The sequence below is a fragment of the Canis lupus genome, chromosome 9, assembly GCF_003254725.2.
Source record: "Canis lupus dingo isolate Sandy chromosome 9, ASM325472v2, whole genome shotgun sequence".
Classification (NCBI taxonomy): domain Eukaryota; kingdom Metazoa; phylum Chordata; class Mammalia; order Carnivora; family Canidae; genus Canis; species Canis lupus.
This window is the reverse complement of record NC_064251.1, coordinates 13501282-13510769: the sequence shown is the minus strand read 5'-3', so window position 1 is coordinate 13510769 and position 9488 is coordinate 13501282. Positions and strand designations below refer to the sequence as shown.

The 9488-nt window shown below is 46.2% G+C and overlaps 1 long non-coding RNA gene across 1 annotated transcript; it reads left to right on the top strand.

Moving 5' to 3' along the window:
* Positions 1-259: 259 nt before the first annotated feature.
* Positions 260-9103, top strand: LOC125755808 (uncharacterized). The gene is made up of 2 exons (XR_007413154.1): positions 260-6233; positions 8820-9103. It is a non-coding gene; the product is annotated as an uncharacterized LOC125755808 (long non-coding RNA).
* The last annotated feature ends 385 nt before the right edge of the window (positions 9104-9488 follow it).

Genomic DNA, 9488 nt, shown 5'->3' with positions numbered 1-9488 from the left:
GCGCTGGGGAAATGGGGTGTGCAACCTTTGAGCCTTGTATAAATAATCAACTCTTCCTTTAGAGATTCTAAAATGTCTTGTCCTCCTAAGAGATTCCAGGGAGCAAGAAATGAATAAACTCACTCCGCACTGTTCTTCTGTTTCTCCTAACTTAAATTTTTTAAAAGACCTTAAGCAGAAACAAAATTATTTCTTTACCATATTCCTCAATTCTGCATCATATTCTGATTCAGCTTGCACCTACTTTAACTTCCCTTTTTTTTTTTTTTCTCAAACCCAGAAGAATTTCTCCCCTCTCTTGATGGAAAAGGCTCCAGTAAAAGGGGTGGTTGTGTCCTAGTTTTAAAAAGTGCTGAAGAGGCAGGTCCTAAAGCAACATAGAGAAAACTATTACTTTGGGGGGCTGGGTGGTGGGGAGGAACTCAACCCAACAAAAGATACCTGAGTGGAACTTCTAGAGCAATTCAAGCCTTAACGTTCCAAATATCTAAACAATGGCCTCTATTTATGCACAGTTCAAAAGACCTCGTGGCATCAGAAGGCACCTTCCGAATAAGATTGCAGCTAATTCTCTCAGCAGCAGAAATCCACCCCCATGAATAACAAAGCTTCGCTCTGTTATTCATAGTAAGGATTAAACCCAGTGGGATAAAATGCACAGCTGCCAGGTCACCTTCCTGTAAGGCACTGAGCGTGGAAAACCGACTTCTCATTTCTCCCCCACTAAAGCCTGATGGTTGGTACAGGAACCAGTTCCTTGAAAAGGCACCTGTCGCAATATCGCTGTTAAGGGAGAAATTCGTCAACAAGGAAGATGCTTCCAGAGGCAGAGCTGAAGGAGGCTAGGCAAATATTACTACAGTCCCAAGCCTCAGGTCACAAGGGTGAGGGCAACCCTTCAAAGTAAGGCAATGATAACATAAAAGGGGACCAGAGTCCCCCAGTTCTACCTGGCTGGCTCAGTCGGTAGAACTTGGTTGGGACACTTGATCTTGGGGGTCTTGGGTTCGGGCCCCACATTGGGCCTAGAGCTTTCTTTTTAAAAAATGAATGAATGGGGATCCCTGGGTGGCGCAGCGATTTTGCGCCTGCCTTTGGCCCAGGGCACGATCCTGGAGACCCAGGATCGAATCCCACATCAGGATCCCGGTGCATGGAGCCTGCTTCTCCCTCTGCCTGTGTCTCTGCCTCTCTCTCTCTCTCTCTGTGACTATCACAAAAAAAAAAAAAAAAAAAAAAATGAATGAATGAATGACCAAAACTCCAAGTTTCCCAGCCTATCCCCACCCCTCCAAAAGGCTGCCTCCAGAGCAAGGGAGTAGGGGTGGCTAGCAGCCCCTCCTGCCCAGGGCTGGGTGTCCTTCCCCACTCACTGCTCCCCACCCTGCCCCATTCGGGTCAATACAGTCTGCGGACCACGTGTGGCACACAGGACTTCATACCTTCCCACTTACAGACCTTCTTTGCCAAAATCCATATCCATCTTTCAGGATTTGCTTCGTGGGGCCTCCCCATGATCCCAACCCACTGTGAACTCTTCTTTGCACCTGGTTCATATTGAGTTGGTAATCAATTAAAAGCTTAATGTCCTTCCTGAAATCATTAGAGGCGGAAGAACAGGTTGTCTGGGATTTGCTTCGAAAGTCATCCAGGGCTGGGGGCAGAGGGCAGGGCATTACGAGAAGCTGAATTGGCCGTAGGTAGTTGGCAGGTGGGTACATGTGGGCTCATCACACAGGGCTCCCTACTTTTGCTTCGTTGGACACTTTCACAGTAAAAATCTGAAAATAACTAGTGTCACAAAGGCGGCTAAGGACAGAGCCAAGATTGGACTCCATATTTTAAGATCAGTGCCCTCCCTGCCTGCTATTGTTTTTAATGAATTATTTCATAGTTGCTGTTCCTGCTTTTTTCACTGTATCCAAAATTGTATTCATTATTCATGTGACATGAAAGGCCGGTTGCTCTCCTCAAAGAGCAGGCGGTGTAACTGGGGACACAGGTAAACAGATAAATCACAGTGGAAATAGTGAGTGTAACAGCCAAGATAGGAATCCGAGTGGAAGCGAACAGTTTTCAGGGGGGAGAGGGGGAGGGAACAGACCAATTACGCCTGCTTCAGGGGCCCAAACATGAAGCCCAGCCAGGAGGTGGTGTCCCAGGTGGAGCTCAAGAGCCAAGCAGGGTTATTTTCGGTTAAAGAGTTTGGAAGCAGAGGCAAAACTCAGGAAGGGGCAATGGTGCAGACTTGCAGAGGCCAGGTGAGTAAGGAACAGGGTCAGGTGGGGGCAGATGCCCTGGGGAGGTGAGTGGGGGCCAGGAGGTGATAGGGCTTGAAGTCGAGCCAAGGGCGTTGGATTTCACCTCTTCGGCAATCAGGAGCCTACATGCAAGTGACGTAATCACCGTTGGTCTATTAGGAAGGTAACTGGCAGCTGTGTACATGACAGCGGGGGTGGGCTCTCCAAACCGACCAGCGCCAGGATTAGGATGAACCAGGGAGGTACAAAATCCAGGGGGTGCCAGAAAGCTCAGCAATCCAGACAAGTCTTACTTTAACGCAGTCTTTTTCTAAGATCAAAGTTAATGCAAGAATTAACTTTACACAATTAAAAAAAAATCCAAACTGTAAATAAAGGCAGGCTGTTGCTGTTTGTTTTACAACCCGGCTTAGGCTTATTATGCAACTGGCCGTGAAAACCTCCCCCCCACCTCCCCATCCTCCACCCCCACTCCACTGGGTGAGTCTAAGAGGGCTGACAATGATACGGGAACAGATTGAACAACATGAGGCTTTATATATATTGGTGGGTTGTTTTTTTTTTTAATATTGTAGAGCTTTTATTAACTTTTCCCACTTGGTTCGCAATATGGGAGGATATTTTGATAAGTGCACAGAGGGACACACAGCTTTCTTTGCCTGGGGCTCCAATATGGCTCAGCAGGGCTCTCAATAGACCGGGCAGTAAATGAGGAGGGACTGCCCTAAAAAGCAAGAGCAAATGCCCAGAGGGTGAAAGAGGAGAGGCCAGATTCAAGCAACATTTCTAGGGCAGAAATGAGAGAGGTGGAAATGCAGGAGAAGTGTGAGCCTAGGACTCAGCTCAAGCAGGGTGTATTCCACTCAACTACATCCTGCGTGCTTCAAGGGCAAATATCCCATTTGCTTGTCTTTTGTATCATTCTGCACCCAACTCAGTAAGTTCCTGTTAACTAATTCAGCGGAAAAGAAGAGCTTAAATCCAAAGCACACACGACGGAAACCAGAAAATGTGTAGTTCTTACTCCGTGCTGCCTCCCTCAATGAAGCGCAGGGCACACTCATGAATATTCAAGACACAGACACCCATTAATGATGACTAAGACCCCCAAAGTCTAGTAAGTTACTTGAGTGACACTCTGCTGTCATCCTCCCATCTCATTTTGCATCCTCAGGACTAAGGAGGAGAATAAGGTACGGGCTCAGCTTAGGGAGCCCAGAGCTACAACCAGATTTGGAGAAAGGCTGACAAAAGTGTTGTCCCCAGCCCCCTTGTACAACAGGAGAGATGACTGAGCGGCCTGACAGTCGCCCAGAGCAAATATTAACTGCGTTCCCACCACGTCCTCCTTCCGAGTCCCACTCTGCTCAGGTTGGCTGCAGCCTTCCGTGGTAAGAACGCATTTGCTCCATCTCCGTGGAGGGAACCAAAGGGCAGCTCAGGACTGGGGATGGTTCAAGGGACAGTTAAGAGTGAGGTGTCACCCAGATGAGTCACCAGGTGCGGAAATCCGCTGGAGACTGACGATGACCAGGAAGACCTTCATCAGTGAAAGCCACTATGTAACCCAATGTCTAGATGGCTTCGGGAGGCTCAGTGGGATGACAGAGATGACAAGTTGGGGCCCGAGGCGAGGCTCAGGCCAGAAGCTATGACTAAACAGGAAATCGGTTACTTGGCAGTTGAGCGGATGTAGGAGTGTTCAAAGCACAGGCACGGGGCTACACTCGGATACATCCTACGATGTGAAAACAAAGCTGCCTTAACCCTGCCAGCTGTGTGAGAGACTTGCCTGCTTAGGTTGGTACCTGCTTGGGTCTCCTGGAGAACCTAATTCTTGGTGAATAACAATGAATGGCTTAAAGCCACCGTTTACTGGGAGTCTACTCTGCACCCAGTGCTTCACCCACCCTGATTCTTAAACCACTCAAAAGCCCTGCAACAGAAAGTGCTATTTTCGGTTTTACAAAAAGGAGCTCAGAGAGGTTAAGTCATTTGCTTGAGGTCACAGAGCAGGTCCTGAAGGCGCTGGAGTTCAAACCCAGAGCAAAGCCAGGCTTAGAGGAATGAGGAACTTTTCCTTTCAATCTCTCGATGACCTCACTTTTGGTTGGAGGGAGGTTATGAGGTCGGTTTGCCAGTGCAGAGTGAGATCCTGTCTTCAACATTTTCATATTTTGTCTACCATGGATTATTTGCACTCATTCTGATTTTTTTAAGCATCTCGTATTCAAATATTATTTATGAATTTTTTGCACCCAAGAGGCATGTCTCACTGGCCTCACCCACAGTTGGGCTCTGCTCCAGGCTGCCAGTGACCTGCGATCACCTGAATGAAGCCTGTGTTCTCATTTCTGTTTTTCCACTTTCCTCCTGTCTCGCAAGTTTTCTATACTGCCTACTGGGAAAGAGGTATTTGTTTTTGTTTTTTTTATTTGTTGGTTTGTTTCTTTTGTTTGTTGCTGTCATTGTTCATTTTGTCTTTTCCTTTATCCTCCTTCTTTATTCATCGAAGGCCAGGATACTTAAAAGCAAGAAATTGGCAAAAGGTGATAAATTGAAAATTTGGGCTGCAAAACTTTCTCAAAGTCCATGAATATACCCAAACACACTTAAAAAGGAAGTGTCTAAGAGTCATGTGTTGCCCCCTGCCCAAGGCTGGAGAATACATTTATTTTTATAATAAGAAATGAGCTTCCGTAAAGATCAGATCTTCACACATCTGCTTGACAAAATTATCTCTGAGCCCCATTACTAGACACAAAATTAAACAAATACTCTGAGCTGAGGCTGTGGGTTGTCACTGGTGGCTGCAGGGAGAAAAGTCATCCTTTTTATTTCTAAACTTTTGTTTCTACAAATGTGGTACTGTTATGACATACTCCAGGATGAGGAGGGGAACAGCCACGCCAACAGCAAACACAGCTGTTTTGATTAGTATTCTGTGGGTTGTGGTTTTTTGTTTTGTTTTGTTTTGTTTTATTAACTAAATACAGTGTTTGGTTTAAAAAAAAAAATCACCATCAGGACGCTCATCGGTGACACAGGAGAGAAACTGACACAGAAATTGACTCCATCCAGGTACACATACCTAACCAGGTTTGCCATTTCAGCCCAGATTTCAATAAAAGAAGTATTCATTTAGCGCCTACTGTGTGTCCAGACACAGCCAGGAATTCGAATCACCAAGACTAAAGGCCAGGTTTCCAGGGCATCACCATTTGGACTTGTGTTTTACAGGAGAGTGTAGTCCACTAGTTTAATGAAAAATTTTTTTAAAAGTCTGAACTTGGCCCATATACATTTTCTATAAGACAAGCCAAGAGAGGGCACCTGGGTGGCTCTGTTAGTTAAGCATCTGCCTTCAGCTCAGGTCATGACCCCAGGGTCCTGGGATGGAGCCCAGGGTCCCTGATCAGCAGGAAGTCTGCTTCTCCCTCTCCCTCTGCCTGCTGCTCTCCCTGCTCTCTGTCAAATAAATAAATCTTATTAAAAAAAAAAAAAAGTCCAAGAGAATGTAGAGGAGCAGAAGGGGTTGACTTCTGGCAGGATTACAATAAAATTAAATTTTTGTGCCCTGGAGTTTTCTCTTCCTTTTTAGTACTTTCAACTCTAAACAAAAAAGACCAGGAGCAATAAGCCTGTGTGGCAGGACCACTTTTTGTTTCTGGGGCGGAGGAGTACACTTCTGGATTCCTTCTCCAGTTCTCCTAGTTGACCCTATCTAATGAACATTCAAAAGGGAGGAAGGAGAAATTACTCTGGGCTCAGAAAATCAATGTTAAAAGTCCAGATTCTAAAACCCACACATACTATGCATTAGAAAGTCATTTAGGCCCTCACTCTGTCCTCTTCACCCAAATTCTAACTAAGATCTTAATCTGGTTTCTCTGCCCACAGGAGTTTAGGGCACAGAGTGCAAGGGGTGGTGGACTCACTGACTTGCAGAGCCCACGCCCTGTGGATGGCCAGGTAAGATTATCATACTTAATGACCTGCGGGCAGGCGCCACCTGGTCTCAAGCCTATTCACTCACTCACTCACTCACTCACTCACTCACTCACTCACTCATACATTCCACCACCTTCATCTGAATCCTAATACTCCTTCAAATTCCTAGCAATACCACCCCCTCCCCCGACTTCAAGGGAGGCCCTCAGAGCTGCCAGTGCTCCTGAGAAGACCATGCTCCCCACCCCAACCCCAGTGCACATCTCCTGAGCCCAAAGACCCTTAGGTGGTCTATTAGTCTCTCCTGTGGCTGCGGTAACAAGAGTCCTATAGACTGCAGGGCTCAAAGCAACAGAAATGAACTCTCCCAAAATTCTGGAGGCTCAAAATCCACATTCGGAAGTCATACTTCCCTGAAGGCTTTAGGGAAGAATCCTTCCTCTCCTCTTCCAGCTTCTGCCCCCCCCCCCCGCCCCCCCCCGCCCCGCATCCGTTGGCTTGTGGCTGTATCCCTCCAATTTCTGCCTGTGTCTTCTCCTATAGTCACTGGATTTCAACCCAGGATGATTTCATCTCAAGATCCTTAACCAATTATACCTACAAAGACCCTATTTCCAAATAAGGTCTCATTCAGAGGTTCCAGGTGGATGTGAATTTTGAGGGGACACTATTCAACCCACTACTGATTTCCTATCTTCCCAAAAAAGCTGTCAGGGCAAATCCCCTTTGCCTCAGCATCCACAAAAATCCAAGAATCCCTGGTACCTCTGACTTTTACCCCTGTTCCCACTGTTACCTCAACTTTCCACATAGCAAACAGAGTATCTAAATAATTATATAAAGCTAAATATATAATTATATATTTTACATAAATTATATAATAAATATAAATCAAATTGTATCCCTCCCCTGCTTACAAATCTCAGTGGCGGGGCACCTGGGTGGCTCACTGGTTGAGCGTCTGCCTTCAGCTCAGGTTGTGAGTCCGGGGTCCTAGGATCAAGTCCTGCATCAGGCTCCCCACAGGAAGCCTGCTTCACCCTCTGCCTATGTTTCTGCCTCTCTGTCTCTCATAAATAAATAAATAAATAAAATCTTTAAAAAAAAAAAAAAAAAAAAACAATCTCAGTGGCTCCTATGCAAGAGGACATCTCCCAATCTCCTGGCCACCCTCCAAAGCCCTGCACAGTCTCCCCTATGTGTACCCCTCAACTTCCCTTCATTCTCCCTCTCCTACTTCACCATTTCCTGCTCTCCTCCTGGCTCACCCAGGTTTACCTTCACTCGTCCCTTCCCGAACACACCAAGGTCATTCCAGCATTCGCTGATCCCTCCGTCTGTCTGGACGACTGTCCTCCAGACTGTCACATGGATCAGATAGATCATTGTTCAAACATCAAGTCCTCAGAAAAACCTTCTCCACCCATCGTATTTAGAATAACACCCCCCCCCCAACATACACACACCTTAGGTCGCTCTTGATTACATCACCTTAATTTAATTTTACAGCATATGACATGATTATAGATACATGATATCCAAAAAACATCTTCTTTATTTCCAAGTTTGCTAATTTACAGTCCTGTCCTGCAATAGAATGTCAGCCCCAGGAGGTCTTCACAGTTTAGTGAGAGGATACAGATATGCAAAAAAGTAGTAACACTTACTAGGCCCAGGCCAGAACTGTTTTGTGGATTTTATCTCACAACAAGCCTACAAGGTAGGTACTATTATTATTCCTATTTTACAGATGAAGCAACTAAGATAGGAGAACTTGCCCAAGGGAAGCTAGGGTTCAAATCAGGTTCTAGCTGCTGTGCTCGTTAGTATAGTGGTGAGTATCCCCGCCTGTCAAATCAGGTTTTAGATCCTGATCCCGTGCCATTGGCTTCCACACCTTGGCCTGCCTCCCAAACAAAGATTACAGCACTTTGCCAAGGGGCATCTAAAGGTTATGCAATAGGCCTGTGCAGGGCAGGATGAGGAAACTCCGCCTGAGTGGGGGTGGGCACTTCCTTTTGCAGCTGAGCTCTCGGGCAAAGGAGGCAACCAATGAGTATAAATGGACAGGGAGCACAGAGAGTGTGGCAGAAAGCCGACTGCATTCAGGGACTGCAAGGTAGTTTCTGGTCCTCTGCTGCAAGCATGGGGAGGGGCCACTGCCTCTGAGCTATCAGCATTAAGTACCGTGGCTGCAGGACTCATTCCCAACCTGCAGCCTGCTTCTAAGTACTGAGCTCTTGCCTGCTTGACAACTGGAATCAAGGTTTTCTCTTTTTTTTCTTTTTTTTTTCTTAAACATTATATTGATTTATTTATGAAAGACACACAGAGAGAGGCAGAGACATAGGCAGAGGGAGGGGCAGGTTCCCGGTGGGGACCCCATGTGGGACTCAAGGATCATGCCCTGAGCCAAAGGCAGACACTTACCGCTTAACCACTGAGCCACCCAGGCATCCCAAGGCTCTCTCTTAAACCAGATATACCTTTGTTTCTGGGCCCCAGCCTTGCTCTGCTCCATCTCCCGGAGAGCCGGGTCCTATTCTAAGCCTCAGGAGCAATGCCATTTGCCAAGTGATGCCTAGTAGCTCTCTCTCTCCCTTCTAGAGCTGGCTTCCCTCCGTCTGGCTCCACTAAGCCCGTATCTGACATCACTGGCAAGGAGAAGACAAGAAAACAATCAAAAGCAGAAGGAGAACTACTTACTTAGTGCAGGAGCAAAAGGCTCTTTTGCCAAACATCTGCAAGTCCTATTCTGTGATTCCTTTGGGTCTCTGTTCAAATATAACTCCATCGAAGTCCTTCTCCCGTGTCTTTCCCCATGCCTGTTCTCTGTCCCTTGACTCTACTTTTTTTTTTTAATCTCTCCCTGACATTATATTTCTATGTTTTGTATGTTTACGGGTTATTGGCTGGATCTCTTCCCCACTGTCCCCAGTAGAGGACAGGGAATTTGTTTTAGTCATTGCTGCATATTGCTATTGCTCAGAGCAGTGCCTGGCACGTAATAATCATTCAATAAACAGTAGTCAGCTGCAAGAGAACAGAAGTCCCCACGTACCTGAAATCGTACCTAAAATCGGTAGGGAGAACACACTATAACAGCTGATGTTTACAAAGATTTCTCAAGAAGTCAAGGCAGGGAACTATTTATTTTTTCTTAGGGTTAAACAAGATAATGTTCCTAAAGGCGGTAACAAAGTTTCTGGAATATAGCAAGCCCATAGAAATGGTCAGCAATGACTATAGGAGACGTTCCGGAAACATGGTCTGGGT